Source organism: Zalophus californianus, chromosome 15 (genome assembly GCF_009762305.2).
Source record: "Zalophus californianus isolate mZalCal1 chromosome 15, mZalCal1.pri.v2, whole genome shotgun sequence".
Taxonomy (NCBI): Eukaryota; Metazoa; Chordata; class Mammalia; order Carnivora; family Otariidae; genus Zalophus; species Zalophus californianus.
The window spans coordinates 1,037,862-1,063,811 of NC_045609.1; the positions used below are offsets into that span (position 1 = coordinate 1,037,862).

At 38.2% G+C, this 25,950-nt stretch overlaps 1 pseudogene; it reads left to right on the plus strand.

Annotated features, from left to right (window-relative positions):
• The first annotated feature begins 486 nt into the window (after positions 1 to 486).
• Positions 487 to 19,892, plus strand: LOC113920785 (annotated as a pseudogene).
• The last annotated feature ends 6,058 nt before the right edge of the window (positions 19,893 to 25,950 follow it).

Below are 25,950 nucleotides of genomic sequence, written 5' to 3' on the forward strand. Positions count from 1 at the left end.
CCTCCCCTGAAGTCTTGAACCCCTCACAGTCCTCCATGAGGGTTGGAATCACCTTCTTCCAAATTCCTGTGAATGTTGATATTTTGATCTCTTCCCATGAGTCACAAGTGTTCTTTTTTTTTTTTAAGATTTTATTTATTTATTTGGCAGAGAGAGAGAGATAGTGAGAGCAGGAACACAAGCAGGGGGAGGGCGAGAGGGAGAAGCAGGCTTCCCACTGAGCAGGGAGCCCGATGCGGGGCTCAATCCCAGGACCCCGGGATCATGACCTGAGCTGAAGGCAGACGCTTAATGACTGAGCCACCCAGGCGCCCCAAGTCACAAGTGTTCTTAATGACATCTGGAACGGTGAATCCTTTCCCGAGGTTTTCCATTTACTTTGCTCAGATTCCTCACAGGAGTCACCATCTATGGCAGCTGTAGCCTTATGAAATGTATTTCTTAAATAATAAGACTTGAAAATTGAAATGACTCCTTGATCCACGGATGCAGAATGGATGCTGTGTTAGCGAGCATGAAAACATTGATCTCGTTGAACATCTTCCCTGGGAGCTCTTGGGTGACCAGGTACATCATCAATGAGCAGTCGTATTTTGAAAGGAATCGTTGTTTCTGAGCAGTAGGTCTCTTATATTCAGTAAACTATGTTGTGAACAGATGTGCTGTCATCCAGGCTTTGTTGTTCCATTTCTAGAGCACAGGCAGAGGAAATTTAGCATGATTCTTAGGGGCCCTAGGATGTCTGGAACAGTAAATGAGCATTAGCTTCAACCTACAGTCATCAGCTGCATTGGCCCTAACGAGAGGGTCAGCCTGTCCTTTGAGGCTTTGAAGCCAGGCCCTGACTTCTCCTCTCTAGCTATGACAGTCCCAGACGGCGTCTTCTTCCAGTAGAAGGCTGTTTCATCTACATAGAAAATGTGTTGTTCAGTGTAGCCGCCTTCCCGAATTATCTCATCTGGATCTTCTGGAGAACTTGCTGCAGCTTCTCCATCAGCACCTGCTGCCTCACCTGGCACCTTTATGTTATGGAGACGACTTCTTTTCTTCTACATCATGAACCAACCTCTGCTGGCTTCAGACTTTCCTCCTGCCACGTCCTCACTTCTCAGTCTTCACAGAACTGAAGAGAGTCAGGGCCTTGCTCCGGGTTAGGCTTTGACCTGAGGGAATGGTGTGGCTGGTTTGACCTTCTATGCAGACCACTGACACTTTCTCCACATCAGCAATAAGGCTCTTTTGCTTCCTTTTCATCCGTGTGTTTACTGGAGTGGCACTTGTAATGTCCGTCAAGAACTTTTCCTTTGCGTTCACAACTTGGCTAACGTTTGCTGCAAGAGGCCTAGCCCTCAGCCTGTCGCAGCTTTGGAGAGATGCCTTCCTCATTCAACTTACTCATTTCGAGCTTGTGATTAAAGTGAGAGACATGTGACTCTTCCTTTCATTTAAACACTGAGAGCCCATTATTGCAGTGTTATTAATTGGCCTAATTTCAATATTGGTATGTCTCAGGGAATACAGAGGTCCCAGGAGAAAGAGAGAGGAACAGCTGATAAGTGGAGCAGTCAGAACACACACACAGTTATTGATCAATTTTGCCATTTTGTGTGGGTGCATTTCATGGAACCTCCAAACAATTACAATGGCAACATCAGAGATCACTGATCACAGATCAGCAGAACAAATGTAATAATGACAAAGTTTGAAAATGCTCAATAATTGCCAAAATGTGATACAGAGACACAACGAGCAAATGTTGTTGGAAAAATGGTGCCAAAAACTTGTTGATGCAGGATCTTCCATCTGTAAAAAACTAAGTGTCTGCACAGTGCAGTTGAGGAAATCAACACAAAATGAGGTATGCCTGTAAATGTAAATGGCTCTTACAAAAGGGTACCTTCTACTTGGTGTTTCAAAGCTTCTGCTGTGTCTGCTATTTCTTAAAAATAATGAGCCTAAAGTTGTTCTTAGGCTAAAGAGGAGTATTTGGGGTGGCAAATTCTGCTCCCCTTCAGACTTCACTCTACCCTGAATATTAATGAAAACTAATATACACTCAAATGTCAATTCCAGTTCTAAACTGAAATGTGTGCATCTACCACTTTACATCGCCACTCCTTTCAATTGCCTGGAACATTTTGATAACTAGGATTTATTTTAGCAAAATTAATAAACATATGAAAATTAGTATATGAAATTTTACTCTTAATGGTTTTCAGTTTGAGTTTATTAATATTTCCTTCTCATTTGTGATTTTAAATATCTTTCTGATTACATGACAACTGCTTTAAACATTGTATTGCTTGGTTTGAAATGAGTGCTATGTTTAAATAGTGATGTTTGATACAGAGAGTACATTCCATATCCAAAGTGCATGACATAAAACATAAATTCAGAAGATACATATAATAACTGACCATTACAAATACAAAATTTGATATACACTAAGAGATATTATAAATAAATATTATATGATGGTATGGGGTTTCGCTCAAGCGTCTGTCCTATTTATTTCAGGCTTATATTATAGAAATTAAAATTCATCAGGGAATGTAGATGCTTGAATTTCTATAATTCCGTCTGCTTTATATAAACGTGACTGTGGGCGCCTGGGTGGCTCCGTTGGTTAAGCGACTGCCTGCGGCTCAGGTCATGATCCTGGAGTCCCGGGATCGAGTCCCACGTCAGGCTCCCTGCTCTGCGGGGAGTCTGCTTCTCCCTCTGACCCTCTTCCCTCTCGTGCTCTCTGTCTCTCATGCTCTCTCTCTCTCAAATAAATGAATAAAATCTTTAAAAACAAAAAAAGTGACTAAGAGGTGAATATGCTTTACTATTGTAAAGCTTTACATCAGGGCAGATTAATACATTTACCACAGAACTAACGTGGTGTTTCACCATTTCTCCTACATGATCCATATCATTCATTGCCCTTCCCCTTTAGTGTGGCATATAGAAAATATGCTTAAAAATATGTTTCCTCTGTGACTGAGATAGTAAATGTTCATCTATGTATAACTATACTGACTGTTTTACATTGGTGATATATCAACATCAAAATGTGAATACCAAAATACAAAATTATTATCATGCCCCATGTAAATTAAAACAAAAAGTAAACCAAAAGCTTATATATGAGCATTCAACTCATGTATAGTATCGTCTGATTTTCGTGTTGCTCTTCAGAACACTGCTAACATGGAGAACTTCCACTATTCCAGAGTTAGTTCTTAACACTTAGAATCTCACTTTTGTCGATGAACAAATGACAAGCAATTCAGTGTGGAATGATTCTGCAAAGTAAGAAAATCTCTTATCTTTAAAAGACAAAAGAGGGGCGCCTGGGTGGCTCAGTCGTTAAGCGTCTTTCTTCAGCTCAGGTCATGATCCCAGGGTCCTGGGATGGAGCCCTGCATCCGGCTCCCTGCTCCGTGGGGAGTCTGCTGCTCCCTCTCCCACTCCCTCTGCTTGTGTTCCCTCTCTGGCTGCGTCTCTCTCTGTCAAATAAATAAATAAAATCTTAAAAAAAAAAAAGACAAAAGAAATGCTGAAACAATCCTAGTTGCCAATCTGCACAGAGAAGGCAGGTTACGATAAAGTTCCTACCGCTCAGAAACAAAAGTATCTGACTTAGGCTAACTATTCAAATTGGGATCAATTCTCCTTATTGTATAAAATATTTTTATGTCATTTGTAGTACTTTCTTTTAGAAAACATGTCACTGTATTAGCATCTTTAGTTGGCAAAATGTCTAGTTAGCTAACATGTTTGTCTCCATATTTCGGAGAGTTGGGTAGAGGTGGGTGCACTGGTTGAGAAATTTCACAGTCGAAATCACTCTGTCAGGTATTTGAAAAATAATGACCATTTAGAGGTTAAGTAAGTTCAGGAATTGACATAGAAAAGCTTAGTTTTTCAAAGCATCAGGCCTATTTTCATGGTTGGTTTATCCAACTTTTCTTTTGAAGTTTGCTGAACTATTCAGCTCAGAAAGAGACTTATATAGATAGCTTACATATGTTCCTTGTTTTCTTCTATTTGTGATTAATAAAAAATATCAAAACAATGAATTTAGATGAATGCAAGATGGATTCATTTTCAGATCCATTAATTTTTCAAGGATAGATTTTTTTTTCTGCCATTCATTGGTACTTTTTGATTTCTATTGAAAGAGACACAATCAAAATTACATTATCACTGCCCCAGAACAACAATCAGGATTGTATTGTGCTGTTTTACTTTCCTGATTAATAACGGCTAAGATGACCCTGTGCAGCATAGTTACTATTCTTCACAAAATAACATCTGAAAACATTCATACTTACAAAGTTCACTATTTTGTATACTGTTTAGTCCCCAAAATGATTCCAACTGAAGAGTAAAACGAAAGAAAAATTCCCCCAAAATGACAAAAATGTGTCCAATTCCATCCCCAGGTAATTACAGTGCTATGTCTAATCATGTCTCTCTTATTCATAATTTTGCATGGATTTCATAGTCACAGAGATCTGATATTGAGTCCCATCTTGGCCACTTTGGGCTATGAGATTTGGGCAAATCATGTAATCTCTTTACACTTTGGTTTTTGAGCATGTAAAATGTTATAACAAACTGACCTGAGAAGAGGAAAGAATTTATGCAAAATATTTAAATATCACAGATGATAAGTTCTCAACAAAAATAAATATAATTATCATCTTCCCCAAAAGAGAATTCATTTTTAAATATTTTAATTGAGACCTACAATGTGAAAATGTATTTTGAAGGCAAATACTCATTTTTATGATAATCACAGTTCATTTGCCTAAGGTACACAGAATTTGCATAGAACATTTTGTCACACGGACCAGAGTCCATTTCCCATTCTGCCTCTGGATTAATAGCCAATCCCCATCAGGGCTGAGAGAACCTCCTCCTGCGCTCAAGCTCTGTGGGTCCAGAAGAGCCAAGTTCATAGCTCTGAGGGTGACTCTCAGTCCCACAGGGATGTCAGGGAAGTGGTAAGGAGTGTTAACGAGGTTACTTATCAACAGGAATAGAATCATTACAGAAAGAAAAATGCAGGGAAATAATGAAAATGTGAGAATATGAGGTGGACATTAAAACATGGGCTCCAAAAGCTCATGGGTTTAAATAGAGGCTTTTCCACAGAATACCTGTGGGTTCTTGGGAAAGTTTTTGAGGCCTTTGCATAATGTTTTTCAACTACAAACCGGAGCTGATAACAGTTATCATATTAGGTTGTTGTGAATATTCAGTGGGGCAATCTAAGGTACTAACTAAAGTGCTTACCTATTTTGAAGTGTATACACAGCTATTGAAGATGGAGGAGACTTGTATTCACTGAGGAAAAATATGGAAAGACATAAAGTTAAAATAAAGAGGGCAAAGGTGGGTGAAATTTAGTGTGTAAAATATTAATACTGAACAGATAACAAGTATTGGTGAGGATTCATGCATTGCTGATGAGAATAGGTGCAAACACTTTGGAAAATAATTTGGCAGTTCCTCACTATGTTAAATACGGAGATACCAGATGGCCCAGCATTTTCACAGCTAGGTATATACCCAACAGGATTAAAGACATGTTCAGAGACAAACTTGTATGTAAGTGTTCATAGAGGCATTATTCATAAAAGCCACCAGGTGATGAATGCATGAACAAAACGTGGTACGTGGTCAGGTGGATAATGGAACGTCATTCGGCCATGAAAGGGGCTGAGGTGCTGACCCGTGCTCGCACGTGGTTGAACTGGGAAAGCGCTGTGCCAAGTAACAGAAGACAGACTTGAGGGCCACATACGTTATGATTCATTTTTATGCAATGTCCAGAATAGGGAAATCTAGAGAGGCAGAAAATAGATTAGTGGTTGCCAAGGGCTGGGGGAGGGAACTGTCATTGGGAGTTTTTTGGGGGGATGAAGTTGTTTTGGAATTAGTGGTTATGGTTGCACAGCTTTGTGAATGTACTAAAAACTGTGAACTTCAGAAGGATGGATTTTATGATATATGATTTATAGCTTGCTAAAACATTGATACTAGGAAAAGTAAGGTAGGAAAAAAAGCCCATTATGGCAAAGAAATAGTGAATTCTGCACAGAGAAAATCTGTAGATTCCAAAATAAATAGTGCAATTTCTTTGTATGCAGAACTATGATTAAAATGTGGTTTTTCTCCCTTGAGATCACTAAGTCACCTGAGTAGCCAAATATGCTTAACTAACCAGAATGAGCGTTGAAAGAATCAAAGTAAAGTAAATAAAATACAAAGGAATGAAGTATCATTAATATATTTAACATATACGTATTACATACTTAATCTCTGGTTGCTATGATTTTTTATGTAAATACCATTTTTCATATGAACATGAACTTGCTACAAATATAATGCACTTAGATTTAAATATACAAATTTAACTTTCAGGTCCAAAATCTATCTTCATGAGGTACTTTAAAAAAATACAAAGAGTCATACAATTGGTAATAGTTATCTTCTAATCATACCTCTGTTTCTAAGAGTTCTTCATTCTTTCTTAATTAATTACTTGGCTCCAGCAGAGAGCACTTAGGATCTGAGTTTCCCAGCTTCACATACAGCACCTTCCAAGTTTCTCTGCTTCCCCAGGTGTACTTGATGGCTTCTTTTGTGTGTATCTTTCCTCATGCTTCTGCCTGGACTTGTAAACATCACCATGATAACCATGCCAAGAGTCACACAAAACACTGGTATTTCAACATAAATAGAGCTGTAACTTGTGAATTAGCCGAGTACTATAATTTGAAAGAGGATGGCAAGAACATCTGCAAAAACAACAACAGAGAGATAGTTAATAATGCATGAAGAGAAAAGAACCGAAATTTCACTCATCTGCTTGGCATGTTAGCTTTCACAGACACTAAATGCAATTCCTTTTCTGTAGTGACTTATGCTCGGTGTGAAATCTGCCCACTTAAGTCTCTTAGGTATTACCCTGTGGGGACTGATACTATACTCAGAAACTCTAGAACAGAGCAATGACCACAATTTTTCTAATAAATTGGACATTTGCACTGATTGGTCAGTGTGGATCCACCATTAGCCAAGATTTGACCTCAGTTAACTGAGAACAGCAATTTACCAGGTTACTGTAGAAGTTTCTGTATAATTGCGGAATTATACGCAGAATGAAGAAAAAGTGGGCATATGTGTGCTTGTATGTTGTGTGTGTGTGTGTGATGTTGGAAAGTGTATTTTTAGAACACATCTCTACTAATTCTGAATTATCTATGCAAGCAGCAGTCTCGCCCCATTAGCTTAGATGTATAAAGTGACTTGGAGAACTAGGTCGAAGACACAGAAGCTGGACATAAATGAACAGTGAACCAGCCCATCTTCTTTGGCTAGCTTGTTGGTAACGGGGTTTAATGACAATAAAATAAATACACTTAAATCTACAGTTTATTTAAAATTAAGTATTGGGGTTATTCTGCTGTAGCAAACGAACAAAAGTTTTCCTTCTGAAATTAGTATTTAAAAAGGATCCAGCAAGTGTGAACTCACTGGAAATGCTGAAAAATGTTAACACTTGAGGGTTCTGGGAAATTTTTCTGAAGAGAATAAATTTCATGGAGCTTGACACCAGAAAAGGATGTTGCAGGCATATGTAATTCCATATTCAATTTCAGTGCATTTGTACTATCCCCAGTATTTTTGTCTTACAGTTTTTTTCCAACACAGGGCACCAAATACCTATCTAGACTTTGAAATCGATCATCAGTGGTTTTCTTCAATGTGAATAATAACCTTTATGGGTCTTCCTCTTATTGCACATTTGATTTATTTCATACATCCACACAATAAGAATCATCTTGTCCTTTCATTTCTACCTATAGTCTAGAGAACAACTGATCTGTCTTGTGATTTGAGGTAACTAAACGGTATTCTAATGAACACACAATATGAAATTAATACTCTCTGTAACAGTTCCAGGTACATGGAGGAGCACTGAAAAATGGGAATATGAGACAATGAGAAAAACACACTCACCTGGATATTCAAACATCAAAATATCTTTTACATGACTGAGTTTCAATAGACTCCATTAGAATTCATATGCTAATCAGTATGACGTACAAATCATAATGCTGACTATAAATATCCTTGACTCATTCTTTTTTAAGCTTTTATGAGTCTCATTATTAATGTTAATATAGATACTTGACCACATATCTTACATAATTAATCTTTTCAACTGGCCTTTTAGGTTACATTGGATAAAAGATCACTATTTCAGAACAGACAGAATTTTTCTCTTTTTAGGGGAGGGAATACATATTAAGCACATTCAATACCGAAATATTAAAGATATTAGATATCATTCTAGGAGGATGTGTTTCAAAAAGATAATGGTTCCTAAATTCTCTAAAACCATAAATAGCAAATAATTATTTTAAGCACTGGTAGCTGACTCCTCAAAAATGTGTCCACACCTAGGATTAGATCTGAGATTCTAATAGGCTACAGATGACTGAAAGTTTTAATATTCGTTTAGTTTATTCTGTGGAGGGCAGAGAATGGTGTTTTTAAATGACCTTTCAGGAGTTATTCATGATGATTTTAAGCAAGTGTGCTCTGGAGAGCCTCTCGGATAAAACCTCCTCTCTTCTTTGTTGTCCATACACATATTTTCATGGAATTATTCTTCAAGCCACTATCAAAACTCACCATAATTAATAATTTCTCTATCCATTAGCCCTTTTATTCTCTTGTGTCTTTCTTAGACAAGATTTCTCAGTCCACTGCTTTGACAACATCCACTCTGTTGCCCTTTTGTAAAATATTCTATTTTTCTTTTTATTTTTTTAGAGCAAGAGAGAGAGAGCTGAGCTGGGGGCGAGGGGAAAGGGCAGAGGGAGAGGGAGAGAATCTCAAGCAGACTCCATGTCAGTGTGTGGGGCTCAGATCCCGGGACTCTTGAGATCACGACCTGAAGCCAAATCAAGAGTCGGACACTTAACCGACGGAGCCACCCAGGCGCCCGCTCTTACCCTTCTGTGTTTGCACTGTGTTGATCTGGCCAGAGTAGCTAGAAAAGGTGGCAGAGCTGAGCTGCAAAATGGTGGCAAAGAACATGAAGTGGAGGAGGGCTTACCCACAGCAGTAAAATTGCTGCAAATATTGAAAGAGGTGTAGCTTAAACTGCAGTTGAAAGATATGACTTTAGAGGAGGGACAATTGTAGATATCTTCCTGTGTGTTCAAACACCGTGCTAAGTGTGTAAATATTCCAGCCACACAGTGTGGCAGATAACAATATCTTCTTATGGAAGAGGAAATAAATCTCAGACAAATTGCATAACTTGCCCAACGTCACACAGGTAGAAGGTGGGGGAGATACTTAGCACGAGTACCATTAACCACTGCACCACTGTGTATCACATTCTGCTATGTGTCGAGCAGTGTGGTCAGGACTTGACATATGTGTGTTGAGATGCCCCCACTGTCTGTTGGCAACACTACATGAGCCCGCACACTCCCCCACTCTCCATGGGAAGCCTGGGAATCATGTTTCTAGACACTTTGCCAGACACTTTTTTGGTTTAGATTCCCCCAGTGGGGGTTCCTTGCATGAGGTTTGGATGGCTGAAGACAGAAGCCATGTTTCTCCAGTCACAGCAAAGCATGGAGAGAGGAGTTGGACAGGCATGAGGTACTCAAGGCACCCACAGTGCTCCTAAGCAAACTATTGACCTCAGCTCTGCCATGTGTGGTGCTTTGCTCTAATTTGGAAGTCTGCATATGACAAGAGTAAGAGCAAGAGGTGACTTTCCCAGACCTTTCCTTCAGTTCTTCTGACAGTTTGTAAGTAGCTATTTCCTTGTGTTCCATCCTTCCCTGCTGGAATTTCCAAGGAATTTCTTGTTTTTCAATCCAAACATGGATACTGGTACTGTATACCTCAGAAGCCCCCATGTCATCTTTGGCCTAAATATACTTTTACTCTAGAGAATTCCTATCCCCCCAAGATCAACCTTGTACCCAAGAGATAATGGGAACCACCTAATGACATCTTTATAGACAAGTATGACATACCATGTCATCTTATAGTAGGTACAGGCTCTTATCTATGCAAATATTTCTGTTTAAAATGGTAAAGGGGATCATAGTGTTGTGTATGTCCCATTTTTTAAGCAGAATGTAGTATTAAATTTGGTAAATAAGTTTAAATTTAATGCCTGCAGAGTTCTCTGGATGATCCCACTTTTGTTTATTTATTTTAGAATGAAAGTGTGCAACATTAAAAAATTAAATTGTTGGTGGAGAAATACTAACACACCTAAAAGAATTATTTTCAAAGCTACATATTAAAGCTTTTGGGCCTTTTTATGATCTTTATTCTGCACGTGACTGAGTAAAGTTTTAAGACTTAAATTCCCTTAGGTCTCTTAATGGTTAGAGACCAATTTATCTGACATGGTCACACAGTGGCAATGTGGGTAGGCTGGATCTCAGTACATAGTTCAGGATGCAGAGCTCCAACAAACTAGGAACATGTGTTGGGAACTGGAACAGTTTAACAGAACACTTAATGATTATTTGGTTGAAAATCTCTGTAAAGAGAACAAGGCATTGGCACACCAAGCCTGCAGTGTTCTTTCTTATAAACATTTAAGTGAAACAAATAGGGTTCATTTGCTTTTTACACCTGCCATTTCACCATTTGAGTGGTTGTACACTGATATTTACAGTGACCGACTCTGGTTCAGGAAACAGATGCACTTTTTAAAGTGCACTTAGTTATCAGAAAAGAGGAGAAAGTAATGTATCAAATGTAAATGTTTTATATATAAGATAATATATCAGCTAGAAAAACAAACGAGAGACATGTACACTGAGGCATTAGTTAATAGTCAAAAATGTATATTGTTTAGACAGTCACAGAAAGACAAATCCTCTGACCCCACTTATGATATATCTAAAATCATAGAACTCATCAAAGCAAAGAATAGAATGGTGGTTGCCAGACACTGGGGGAAGGGGAATGGAGAAGTGCTGATCAGTGTGTATGAAATTCCAGTTGTGCAGGATGAAGAAGTTCTGGGGGTCTGATGTCCCGGTCCTGTAGGTGGTAATACTGTGCCGTAACCTCGAAAATCTGTTAAGACGTAGATCTCGTTCTAAGTGTTCTTTCCACAACAAAACAAATACATATTTTTTATTTTTATCTATTTTTTTAAAGATTTATTTATTTATTTGAGAGAGCGAGAATGAGAGATAGAGAGCATGAGAGGAGGGAAGGTCAGAGGGAGAAGCAGACTCCCTGCCAAGCAGGGAGCCCGATGCGGGACTCGATCCCAGGACTCCAGGATCATGACCTGAGCCGAAGGCATCGCTTAACCAACTGAGCAAATACATATTTTTTAATAACGTGCCCAAAATACATATTTTTTAAATAATAGACATATTTGCTAAAATAAAGGGTTATTTTTTCCTCCAGAAATATCTGTACTTTCAATTGACTTTAATGTTCAAAGGAAAACTTTGAGTTTCTGAATCAAATATATGATTTACACCAGTGATTTTCAATCATTTTTAGAGCAACAGGACATTTTAAAAATATAAAACAAAAGTATTAATTTAAAGTAATGTTTATTTTAATTTCAAACTATTTACTATTTGTATGAGCTTTAGGAGACTAAAGAGAGAAATCTACAGAAAGGATTCTGCTTAAAGTAGCTTCATCTGTGGTGGTTATTGTTTTTTTTTTAATCACAAGACTCAGTGTTAAATATCAAATGAAGGTTTCTAAGAATGATTAGAAAGCAGATTTCTTATTCATTGTGAAAACCAGAGGAGATTCTCTTAAGGATAAATGTTCAGCACCAACAATCAGGTGGTTGGAGCCAACCACCTCTGTATTTGAGGAGGTAGTAGAAAATGATGAGATAGACACAGGCATCCTTCCAAGGGTAAGTACGTGCTCACATGCGACAAAGGCTTGAAGGCTTCACCAAGCCCAGTCCATCGCATATGGTTAGAGAGCAGCATCCTCCTGCACCCACAGGCATAACTGCCTCGTGGCTCAAAACCAGAGCAGATCTTTTACTGGACATCTTGGCTGGCCATTTAGTACCAGGAAGAGGCCCATTTTCAATGACCTATGTCTTTCAGTATAACAAGGAAAAAAATCAGATTGGCACATTTTTGATTGATCGTAGAAGACTGTATATTCTAGGGGCGCCTTGGTGGCTCAGCCGTTAAGCGTCTGCCTTCGGCTCAGGTCATGATCCCAGGGTCCTGGGATTGAGCCCCACCATCAGGTGCCCTGCTCTGCAGGAAGGCTGCTTCTCCCTCTCCCACTCCCCCTGCTTGTGCTCCCTCTCTCGTTGTGTCTCTCTTCTCTCCTGTCAAATACATAAATAAAATCTTTAAAACAAAGAAAAGGTATATTCTAGTGTGAGGGACAAAATAGAGAAGGTGTTTTTGTCTTGAGGTCCTTTTGTTGAAAGCAAATGATTAGTGTAGCTCTGAAGAGTTGGTTTTCAGTCTGTACCTGTTGAGCATTAAAATCTTTAGGTTCTATTTTCTTGGGTTGACAGATTATGTCTTCTCTCTAGAAAAAGGTCTATCTTCAGCATAAGCAGGATGGAATAGACTTGAGTTCTCATTTCTGAGTTTTATAGAAGATCTTCAAGGGTTTTATAGCTAAAATGGAAGAAAGCTTTGTAAAATAAAACAAAAATTTAAGAGATATACAGTAGCATGTGTTTGGTACTAATTGTAATGATAATAACTAGAGGAGGCATTTATTGGAAACATACTGTCTACCAAGTACAGTGTTAAGCACCTCAAAGTATATCATATATTTAAAGTCAGAACAGACAACCATGTGTTATAATTACTGTCATCCGTTTTGCCTGTATGAAGAAAGTCAAGTTCAAAGAAGTCATTGCAGTAATTTTTAAAAATATTAATATAGATATTTCACTCTTCTTAATTTCAATATAAGTTAATAAAGGGGCAGTTTTACATATGTATTTGCTGGGAGAGAGGCACCATTTGACATGGCAGAGTGGGGAACCACAGATAGAGTCTTAGACTATATTAAATATGGAAGACAGAATTGATCAATTCTTCCTTTCTCCATAGGGTTGCTGTGTTCCTATTTTAAAATTCTCATCTTTCCCAACTTACTTTCATTTATAGGAGCCATGTTACAGTTCTAGCCATTAAATTTTAAACAAGAATTGCTGGATATGGGGTGCCTGGGTGGCTCAGTCAGTTAAGCAGCCGACTCTTGGTTTCGCTCAGGTCATGATCTCAGGGTCCTGGCATCGGCTCCACACTCAGTGAGGAGTCTGCTTGAGGTTCTCCCTCTGCCCCTCACCTCCACATTATGTCTCTCTCTGTGTAAATAAATAAATAAATCTTTTTTTTAAAATATTTATTTATTTGAGAGAGAGGATGAGATAGAGAGAGCATGAGAGGGGGGAGGGTCAGAGGGAGAAGCAGACTCCCCGCTGAACAGGGAGCCCGATGTGGGACTCGATCTTGGGACTCCAGGATCATGACCTGAGCTGAAGGCGGTCACTTAACCAACTGAGCCACCCAGGCACCCAATAAATAAATCTTTAAAAAAAAAAAGAATTGCTGGATAAGATTTCTCAAAAAGCTTTTTAACAAGGGATAGTCTCTGTTCACATGCTGATTTTCTCTTTGCACTGTATTGCTTTACCTTCTCTCTGCCTGGAACTCATTATGATACCTAGAGATATAGCAGAAATACAAGAGGTAAGATGCAGAAAAGCCAACTGGTACCGTAACGGAGCAGAGACAAAGGAACCTGGGTTCATAATAGTGTCATGGAATCACCGTACCTGCCTATATCTTCTCATCTTAAGTGAAAAAAAGAAAAAAAAAAAGCCCACTGTTTTTTAAGGTTACTGTTTGGTGGATTTCATGTTCCTTACATGTTAACATAGTCCCAACCGATACAGAATTAGGACCTGCAAGTAAGGTTCTGCAAATAACAGAGGTTCCAGTATACGACTACCACAGCAGGAGAGGGTGGGTGGGGAGGACACACAGGCTGTCATCTGCAGTGCTGGTGGCCCTATAGGCCACATGTTGGCCAACTGTTGGGAAAATAAGAACAATTCAGAATACTGACTTGCTTTTGTAAATTTTTACTGATTTTAAAAGAAAAATGGTGATATCAGATTGGACCTATCCACTTTACACACAGAGAGAGGAAAATTGCATTTCTAAGAGAAGAAGACTAACTTATATACCATCATGGATGTAAGTTTACATAATTTATAGCCTACATGGCTCAAAAGGATTGTTTCTAAACACCGAACAATATCCATAAGAAGGCACAGCAAGTGATTCAGTTGTGCCTGGAAAACGTTACCATAAAATTTTCTATTAAGAATTATCTGATACAAAGCAGGGCACTAACGAAGTTGAGAACCCGGGTGCCATTAGGACACGGTCTCTGGATTTCCTCAAGGCAGTGACCCTTTAGGGATAGCATCCTGTGTAGAACGCAGCAACCTTTACTTGAAAGCAACTGTCAGGACCAACCACCTTATCTAGATAAAATCTGGAAAGGGGCACAAGAAATTATCCACAAAAAACATTTTGTTAGAATGGGTCTATATCAGCTTGTCGTTGTTCAAGGGAGTTCAATCTTCAAATAGCAGAGAGTTCTGACTTGATGATAATTTCTACTAGAAACTTCCAGTCCCAAACAGGCTTTCATCACAAAGAGGCCACGTAGTATAATGCCAGCCAAAGAAATACAACAGGGAACCAACTTTGGGTTGAGGGTATCATACATTTTTTTAAGGAAGCCAACACTGCTGTCATTCTTTTTTATTTTCTGCTCCTGGATCCTCTGCTGTGTCTGCACTGTCTGCCTCCTAGCTTCTGTAAAGTGTTAAGTGAGCCCCAATGTGGGGCTTGATCTCAAGACCCTGAGATCATGACCTGAGCAGAAATCAGAGTCAGATGCTTAACTGACTGAGCCACCCAGGTGCCCCTACCTACATTCTTTAAAAACTGTTTCAGAAATTTTTTTTAAAGATTTATTTATTTATTTTGAGAGAGTGAGAATGAGAGAGAGAGACAGAGACAGAGAGACCACACGAGAGGGGGGAGGGCCAGAGGGAGAAGTAGGTTCCTCGCCGAGCAGGGAGCTGGATGCGGGACTCGATCCCGGGACTCCAGGATCATGACCTGAGCCGAAGGCAGACGCTTAATGACTGAGCCACCCAGGAGTCCAAAAAACTGTTTCAGAAATTAAGGAGAATTTATCACAGAACAAAGTTCTTAATGAAGCACTTAAGATCTTAGGTTTTACCTATCACTTCCAGGGATTTTGACATGTATGAATAATGGGTCTGGGAATGCTTTTTTATTAAATCGAGTATCCAGAAAAAAAAAAAGCCCACTTCCAAAATGTTTATTAGCTTATTCTTTTTAACATTAGTGAAATCACCATCAAATATAAATCAATTAATTAAAATGTGTAAAACTTTGGAAGGAAGCACTAATAAATAATAAAAATCAAGAAATACCCCAAGCAGCTATTCCTTGGACATAAGTCATTCTGTCACATCTTGAGAAAATGACAGTATGCACTATTAGCTATGTCCCCATGAATAATATATCTGCCAACTCATAATAGATTTGCTCTTAAAATTTCTAGGCTTCTTCCAGATATTCTCCATTGCTTACCTTCCAACAATAGCCCGTGTTCCTAAGACTCTTCACTCATTTTTAGGAAAATCACTGGTAGCTCTGTTTCAAGTAGATGCTATTCGCTTTGGGTAAATCAATTGATATCTCATTGTCTTACTTTATCTTTGCTTCTCAAATTATAGTTTACATACTTATAGGGATATGATATAATGTAGTACAGTGTCAAGCCATAGGAGACTCAAATGCTTATTAATTTAAATAAAGAATGAATTATTATAAATAGAAAAGTCAGAAAAAATTCTATGACTTTATGCATTAAATTTCCAAAATAATGTAACCAACAGATTGTTGAGGTAAAGTTTCACATCCTGATCTATGATTAATTAATGGAAAAAGGGACATTATTTCTTATTCTCAGCCTGCTCACATATTAATTTATTAACATAATTTCTGATTTCTCTCATTAATTTACCTTCTTATTTGGGAATACCAAAGGTTAATAAAAATAATTCTCAAGATATTTATTTGCCATTTTCACTTCTTGAGTTATTTAATACATTTTCAGAGCACAAAGCTCTGCAAAGTACTTCAATTTTAGGTAACATTTCCTCATAGCTAAAGGTACTTTTAATACCTTTGTCCCTATGCTCCTATGCCAAAATGTTATCTTTTGTTATCTGGAACAATTTAAAGCGTCCATGCTAGACATGTCAGTTCACCTGTATTTATCTGGAAGGCGAGTGAATGATCTCTTCATCGTCCAGTGACAGAACACAGATAAATAGGAATAGCTGGGAGATGGGAGTGTGTCCGCAAGCGGAAGGGGCTCATGGGCTACTGTCTGGACCAGTCTCCTAATGCCAGTGGGCATTCACTGGACCAGTCAAGGAGCTGTCTACTATAGATAAGATTATGTTCTCAATGCTTTGGGGATTTCTTGGGATCTAGACATCATTATCAGATTAGACAGGACAGTAAATTAAATAGGAACTTTAATTTTACTCTAATATCCAGTAATTTTGATAATATCTAAAAATCTAGTTTGATACTCTAATATCTAGTATCCCCACCAATTAAATAATATCAAATAGATTATATATCCTTAATTTGCTATTCCTAGAATTTGGTATGTAACAAGTACTTAATAAATCTTTGTTAGTGGTGATGAGATGTATATACATGTATGTGTATATACATGTAAATAAATAGCTGTTGGGGTCATAAGTATGAGTGAACTGTGACAAGTTTCCTTGTTTATTTATGAGACCCAAACGGTAAAAAATAATTATCGAGGTAACAAACACCATTGACAAAGGGAGGTAATCAATCGCATTGGAGCATTTCTTCCAGTAATTGATGCATCTTTTGGTTTGGTTTGTTTTAATTCTATTATGATTTAGATTAGAAAAGTGAATTATGAAACTGAGAAAGCCACTGGACAAGATAGGCCTGACTTTGGTCACTTACCAATTACAAATAGTATCTTCTGTCTGTTTTTATCTTGTGGTTTCCTGCTGAGCATGTAGAGGAAAGGATTAGAATGACAACCAGGGAGATTACATGGATGAGGTCAGAGATACACAGTTTAGTGTTATCTTTCAGAGCACATATAAGGCCCTCAAATTGTAAAGCCTAATTTCTCTGAGAAAGCTTGTAAAAGGAAGAGAAAAACAGCAAATCATAAATCTGGCCCTCTGCCACTATCTAGAGCAGCAGGAACCATACCAACTTAATCCATTTGAGTTACAAAATCAAAACATAATCTCACATAATCAGGATTGAATTTTGTTCCCTTCAAGTAAAGAATTTTATGCAGCTACTTTTCCAGTAATTTTAAATATTTTAAAATATTTATTTATTTATTTATTTATTTATTTGAGAGAGAGAGAGAATGAGAGAGAGAGAAAGAGAGCACATGAGAAGGGGGAGCGGGAGAGGGAGAAGCAGACTCCCTGCTGAGCAGGGAGCCCGATGCGGGGCTCGATCCCAGGACCCTGGGATCATACCTGAGCTGAAGGCAGACGCTTAACGACTGAGCCACCCAGGCACCCAAATATTTTAAAATATTTAGAAACATTTCATCTTATATATTTGAAAATTTTTATGTATGTATTTTATTTTAAATATATTTTGAATACTTTAAAATATATTCAATTTGCCTAAGAACTAGAGCTGATTTGTTGTAGAAACTACCATCCATAGTCAAAGATTTCCAATTATCTCATTAATGTCCTTTATAGCATCTCCCCCCTAGTCATGCACTTCATCTAGTTGTCTTGATACTTTAGTTTTTTCTAAACTTGGATAATTCCTCAGGCTTCATTTGTCTTTCATGACATCGCTATTTTTTAAGAGTCCAAGCCAGTTTTTCCATAGAATAACCCTTGGATTTTGTTTTCTGATGTTTCCTCGTGATTACATTTTGATTATGCATTTTTTGCCTTATTATCACATAAGTAACATCATATCCTTTTCAACAGATAACCTAGGGAAGCACACGTTGTCAGTTTAATCAAATTCTTTTGATGTTGAAGATGTTCACTTCTTTTTGCCCATTCTAGAACTTCACATAAATTGAATTGCTCAGTATGTATCTTTTGTGCTTGGATTCTTTAACTCAACATAGTGTGTATTAGGCACAGTCACAGTGTTTCATGTGTCAATAATTTGTTCTTTTTATTGATTAGTTATTACCCTCTAAATCAAAAGTCAGTAACTTCTTTTTCTGTAAAAAGTCACAGAGTAACTATCTTAGGTTTTGCTGGCCACACACTGGTCTCTATCACATAAGTGTCTTTCTAATTTTTTTTATACCTTAAAAAATACGAAGATCATTTGTAGCACTCAGGCTGGTTAAACAAAGCCTCAGGTCAGATTTGCCCAGTGGCTGTAATTTGCTTAACCCTTACTATAATGAATTTATGAAAATATGTTTTGTCATTTACTTTTTGATGGATGTTTTTATTATTTCTCATTTTGAGCTATTATGAGTAAAATTACCATGGACATCTCTGTAGATGTCTTTCTAGGGGTGTATCTTCTTATTGTGATGAAATATGCATGACATGAAACTTACCATTCCGACCATTTTCAAGTGTTTAATTCAGTAGCATCAAGCCCGTTCCCAGAGTTGTGCAACCACCACCACTATCCTTTTCCAGAACCTGTTCCTCAACCACAGAAACTGTACCCATTAAACAGTATGTACCCATTCCCCTCCCTACGAATGCTTTTATTTCCCTTGTATAGACACTTAAGTGTAGAATTATCTAGGTGTTAGGGCAGGTATATGTTTATTTTCATAAGAAATTGCTAAAGAGAGTCCCAGAGTTCCAGCCGGTTCCTAGGGCAGTCCTGCAGTTGCTGCCTCCCCTTCCTTTCAACATGACAGGTGCCACTGTGTCCTCTCTCTGGGGGTGGAATGGCTGCGGCCACCTCCAAGACCATGTAGTGCCCTCTGAGGGGTGAAGCTGCTACTGCAGGTGCAGCATACCAGCAAGCAAATCACCGCAGACAAGCAACACAAGGGCATCATTATCAACTGCGTGGTTCCAGTCCCCAGGGAGCAGGGAGTCCTGTTCTTCTGGCGTCGTAACCTGGCCCATGTCATCAGATACTTCCCCACCCAGCTTCTCAACCTCACCTGCACAGAATAACACAAGCAGATCTTCCTGGGTGCTGTGGACAAGAAGGAATCTGGCTTCAGGTGGTGCTGCTGGGGCCACACCCTTGTTTTGTGTATCCTTTTGAATTTGCCCGTGCCCGTCTAGCAGCTGATGTGGACACAGGAGCTGAAAGGGAATTCAGAGGCCCCAAGGGCTGCCTGGTTAAGATCCACAAATCTGATGGGACTGAGGGCCTCTACCGAGGCATTCATGTGTCTGTGCAGGGTATTCTTATCTACCCAGATGCCTACTTGGGCATCTATGACTCTGCAAGGGAAGGCTTCCACATCCCAAGAGTACGCACCTCTCCATCCGCTGAATGATCACACAATCCATCTCAGCACTTACTGCCTTGACTTCCTATTCCTTTGACACTTTTAGTTACTGTGAGGTGATGCAGTCAGGGCGCCGAGGAACTGACACCCTGTGCAGGGGCACGCTTGACTGCTGGAGGAAGACTGCCCACCAGGAAGGAGCCACAGCTGTGTCCAAGGGTGCACGTTCCGCCGTTCTCCTAAGCATGCGTGGTGCTTTTGTCCTTGTGTGAGGAAATCACCAAGGTCACAGAACTTACTGCCTAGTTCTTTCCCTCTGTGAACAAACATGTTGTATTATATAATATCTCGTGGGCATTCTTGACAGCCTGTTGGCTGTCTATCAATGGCAACTCTTTACTGGTTGAAAATGGGAAACAGTAATATTCAGCTGACCAGTTTTCTCCCCTAAAGCCATTTCCATGATGATGGGACTCAATTATATATATATATATATATATATATATATATATATATATACACACTTAAAGATTTTATGTATGTATGTATGTATTTAGAGAATGGGGGAGGGGCAGAGGGAGAGAGACTCTCAAGCAGATTCGGTAGTGAGCACAGAACCCTGGGGCTCCATCTCACGACCCTGAGATCACAACCTAAGCCATAATCAGGAGTCTGACGCTCAATCAGTGGAGCCACCCAGGTGCCCCCAATTACATTTTTTATTTCAGTCACTCTTGATAAATAAATTTGAAGAAATAAAATATATCTGAAATTAAAAAAAAAAGAAATTGCTAAAGAATTTTCCAAAATGCTTCTTCCATTATGCTCTTCCGCAAACCGTGCATAGAGGTTGTAGTTGTTCCATATTCTCCCCCACGTGACGTTATCATCTGTTAGAACTAGCGCCATTCTACCCGGTTTTGTCTACCATTCCCTGGTGTGCTGCTCCCCATGTGGTAGAAACTGGCTGATGTCTGCTCTCCAGATTGCAAAGAGGGGAAAGAGCACATGAGGGTTGAGGAGTATCTGGAGGGAATGTTATTCAGAAGATGCACCTGTCCTTTCCACCCCCAGCCCTGAATCAGACTTGGGCTGCAAGTCCACAGGTGGCAGTGAGAGAAGCAGCAAAATGCGCTTTTCATTTGGGCAGCCACTTGTGCTTCTTTAATCTTGAAGTTAATGGATTAGAGAAGAGAGAAGAATGGACACTTACAGATCATTACCATACTCCTTCAGACTCCCAAAACACGTTACACCTTTCCTTTTTCAATATTAACCTAAGATTTCTGAGTAGAAAACAATCTGATGTTGTCATATTCATTTAAGAACCAAAAAGGACTGAATAACTTAATATATTTTATACTTTTGTGTGATCCAAGATAATATTTCCCTACAGAAAGAAAGAAAGGAAGGCAGGAAGGCAGGAAGGAAGGAAGGAAGGGAAAAGAAAAAAGAAAAAGAAAAGAAAAGAAGGGTTATCCCTGTGTACCTATTCTTGAATAGTGAAATATTAGTGCTGGTGGGAAACTTCACCAAGACCCATCCAGGTGATAATGGTCTTCTCCACAATGCATCATAATGAACAATTATATTATTTTCTTTGGATATTTTTAAGTCTGTGGAATAGAATTTCTTATAAGGCAGCCATTCCAAGTCCAGGCAATTCGAAGTGATAACAAGTGGATTTTTAAAATGGGCCTAATATTCATGATCATAATATTCATTAGTGTCAAATGATACTTTTATTATTTTAGTATAATAAATTTTGGCCTCATTTTGGCCTTTTCCAAAACTTGTTGGGCTGTTTTGTGGTTTTTAAGAAATATCTCAGATTAGCATATTTTTTCAATTAATAGAAAAATAGTTATGTTCGTTATTTTGGTTAACATGACACTATTGAATAAAAATAATTACTTTTGATAAAAGTTTCTGAAATGTTAGCTTTTCCTTAATTTATTCTAAAGTATAAACTATTGGGGCGCCTGGGTGGCTCAGTCGGTTAAGTGTCCGACTCTTGATTTTGGCTCAGGTCATGTTTTCACAGTCCTGGGATTGAGCCCCGAGGTGGGCACTGTGCTCAGTAGGGAGTTTGCTTGTCTCCCTCTCCCTTGCCCCTTTCCCTGCTCATGCACCTTCTCTGTCTCTCAAATAAATAATAAATCTTTAAAAATAAATAAATAAATGAAATAAAATACAAACTATTTATAATAACTTTAGTAAAGTTAATGAAAGTTGCAATGAAGTAATAATTTCTAAGCCAAAATCAAGTGTATAATCTTTTCCTTTAAGTCACTTTTGAATACTGCATTGAATATTTCAGGTATCTAGAGTACTATTTGGTTAGTAACTGTGATTGAAATTCTCTACGTAATACCTTGGAGGATTAAGTGTAGCTTCCAAATTACTTAATTTACAACCAGTATAAAGCTTAACCACTCCATTGAGGTCTTGTTGGATTTGAGGGTCTAAGTAAATTCCTGATATAAATGCAGAGCTCTTTAACTCATTCCAAAAATTCAACCTACTTTGCTGACCTACTTTAAGGACATTAGGATGCTGTTTAAAACAGAACCCAGTTCACAGGTTTGGGAACTCCCTTTCAGAATTCTAGCGTTTTCCTGAATAACGTATGCAGAGCCCACATGCCTTCTCTGATGAGTTTGTCATATATTTTACTGCCCAAAAATAATTTCATTCTGTGTTTTTTTTTTAAGATTTATTTATTTATTTGGGAGAGAGAGAGAATGGGAGAGAGAGAGAAGGGGCAGAGGAAGAGGGACAACCCTGAGATCATGACCTGAGTCAAACAAAACCAAGAGTCGGATGCTTAACCGACTGGAGACACCCAGGCGCTCCTCATTCTGTTTTATAATTTTTGGTAATTCCAATTTTAACAAAGTCTCCAGAAATAATTTTTCCATATTCTTGTATAAATTATTTGGTTTTCATTTTAATTTAAGAATAAATGTAAGCCTCACTATTATGAATGACAGATAAGCTATAAGAAGACACCATCATTAGTCATTATGGAAATGCAATTTTATTTATTTATTTTTTTAAGATTTTATTTATTTATTTGACAGAGACAGAGACAGCGAGAGCAGGAACACAAGCAGGGGGAGTGGCAGAGGGAGAAGCAGGCTTCCCCCCGAGGAGGGAGCCCGATGTGGGACTCGATCCCAGGACCCTGGAATCATGACCTGAGCAGAAGGCAGACGCTTAACGACTGAGCCACCCAGGCGCCCTGGAAATGTAATTTTAAACCATAGTGAGATAATACTTTACACTTATTAGAATATCTAAGAACAACAACAGCCATAATAAAATAACTGACAATATTGAGTGCTCATGAACACATGGAACAACCAGAATTCTCATGCTTTCCTGGTGGAGATGCAAGATGGTACAGCAACTTCAGAGAAAAATTTTGTCAATTTCTTACTGCGTGAAACATCCATCCCAGCAATCCAACTTTTAGGTATCAATCCAAAGTAATAAAAGTGTTTGTCTATACAGGGACTTGTATGAGAATATTTTAGCAGCTTTATTCACAAAAGCCAAAAACTGGAAATAAAAGGAAAGGTGGTAGATAAACAAATGGTGATATATATGAAAATACTACTCAAAGTTTTTAAAAAGCAACCGGTTATGATACATGACATAACATAGACAAATCTTAAAAGCATTATAGTGTAAGCTGAAAGCCAATTTTATGCCAACAAATTAGGTAACCTAGGTGAAATAGACAAATTCCTAGAAGGACACAGATGACCAAAGTGGACTCCAGAAGAAATAATTTGAATAGACCTAGAAGAAGGAAAGAGATTAAAATAATAATAATAATAACATTTCCCCCACACAAAAGAGTGGCTTCACTGGTGAATTCTCTCAAATGTTTAAAGAAACATTAATACCAATAATAATTAAGAAAACTATTACACCTAAGGAACAGTCTAGCAAGTTTGCAGAATACAGGTTATAAAAAGTAATTAAGCGCTGCTAAATGCTACAGCCTAATGAACCATGAAAATGCAATGGTATGCGACATAAGCCAGACACAAAAGGCCACACGTTGGGTTATCCCATTTATATATAATGTTGCATGTAGACCTTGGGAGTGGATCAGTGGTTACCAGGGGCTGAGGTGGAGAAAGAGGCGGGATGACAGCTGACCACCTGTGGGCTCGGGGTTTAGTTCTTGGGTAATGAAAATGTTTGAATTATGTAGTGGTGATGGTTGCACATCTTTGTGAATATACTAAGAGCAGCCAAATTATGAGCTTCTAAAATGTGGATTTCACAGTATATCATTTATATTTCAATAATAAAAGATAGTAAGAATAATAAACAGTAGTTTTAACGATTGACCTTCCTCAGGGTGGGTAAGAGGTCTTATTCCTTCATTCCTTACTGATACTTGGTATTACCTACTTTAAAATTTTGCTGTTCTTCCAGGTAGAAAGGGTATTTCATTGTGGTTTTATTTTGCATCTTGCTAATCACTTTGTATCTCTAGTTTTGTTTATTAGACATCAGTATCCTCCATTCATGAATCTGTTCATATTTTCCCTTCTGAATTACTTTTCTTTTGCATGTGATGTCTTTTAAGCTGTAATTTATAGCTATTTTTACATGTGATGCAAATAACTTCTCTAATGTTTTACATGTATATTCAGTTTGTATGATGCCCTGTGATAAATGGTTTGATTTTATTTTTTTAAAATATTTTATTTATTTATTTATTTGAGAGGCAGAGAAAGCATGAGCAGGGGAGAGGGAGGAGAGGCCGAGGGAGAGGGAGAAGCCGACTCGCCACTGAGCAGGGGTCCTGATTCCGGACTTGATCCCAGGACCCTGGGAGAGATCATGATCTGAGCCAAAGGCAGATGCTCAACCAACTTAGCCACCTAGGCATCCCTATGTAGGTCTTCTTTTTAGTCTTTCTATAAATATGTTTGCTCCCCCCCCCACCTCCCCCAAGTACTTAAATAGCTTTTTCAAAAAATGACTGCTCTCTATTTTATATAAATTTTTTATATTTGCCTCTTCTCTTTCAAAATCTATTTTTGGTCTAAAGCGGTGTAATTAAATTTTGTACATTTGTCCTGTTTCTAAAGAGCAATACTAAAACCTCTTAATTAAAATAAATCTGTGTAGACTGTATATAATCTACTGATAATCACAGTTTGATTTATTTCTTTTCATCTCTACAGTGTCATTTGTGTAGTTTTGATTGTCTGTTTTGGTCACGTTAATTAGGCCAGCTAGTAACTCATATAATACTGAATAAAAAGGTAGTGGCCTCCACAACCTGGTTCCTGATTTTAAAATGTTTCACTAATATTTATGATACTCCAGTGGTTTTTTGTTGCTAAGACCTCTTCGTAATAGAACTCTCCCAAACTAGCTGTAGAAGTTGAAACAAAATTGACTTTGTAGGAAGATGCTGTTTGTCCAGGAAAGAAAGCACAGAAGCACTGTTGTGAGAGAACAGCTACCAGAAAAAACCGTATGGATGAAAGAATGACATTCCATGAATTCCCAGGGAAGTGCTTTATCTTAACGTTTAGTATCTTTATCTGACCCACTATTTCAAAATCCCTTAGAATTGAGGATAGTATCTAATCAAAACAAAGTTTTATGTTTCTTAAGAAGCTACTGTATGCTAATTATGATAATATGACGATGCTTCCTGCCAGCAATCGGAGAACACAAAGACAGTTTCGCTTGCAGTAACGTATCTGTTGAGTAAGTAGCCCATCCTCAAATTATTTCCTTTTGACATTATGTGAGATCATTTATAGAGTTGTATGTTCGTCTGTTGACATTTCCTAGGGCGGCTTTCCTTTGCTTTCATTCTCCCTGAATTAATTGTTCTACATGTTTTCATGTTCAACTGATTATTGAATCAATGAGGTGGAAGGAATCATAAGGCAGAGGCCCAGAGAGGCTGACACATGCTCAAGGTTAAACATCTATTTAGTGCCTGGAGAATTGCATATTTCTTATTTCCCACAATGCCATTTCTCCACACGGATCTCTCTTACTATTAAACACTTTGTTGAGGGATTACTCTGTGCCAGATGCGTGGAAGATTTTTTTTATGCATCACCACATTTAATCCCCACAATATGGTTATTTATCTTTTTAAAAATTTATATATGAGCAAGCATTGAGAGAATTTACGTATATACTACTCAGAGTCACCCAACTTCTCAACGATGGGTTGGGGATCCAGGCAATCCAGCTTCAGTTTTCCCACGCTTCCCTCCTCTGCTGTGCCACGTGCTACCCATGAAGAATGACTTCTACATATTTCTGTATTTAATG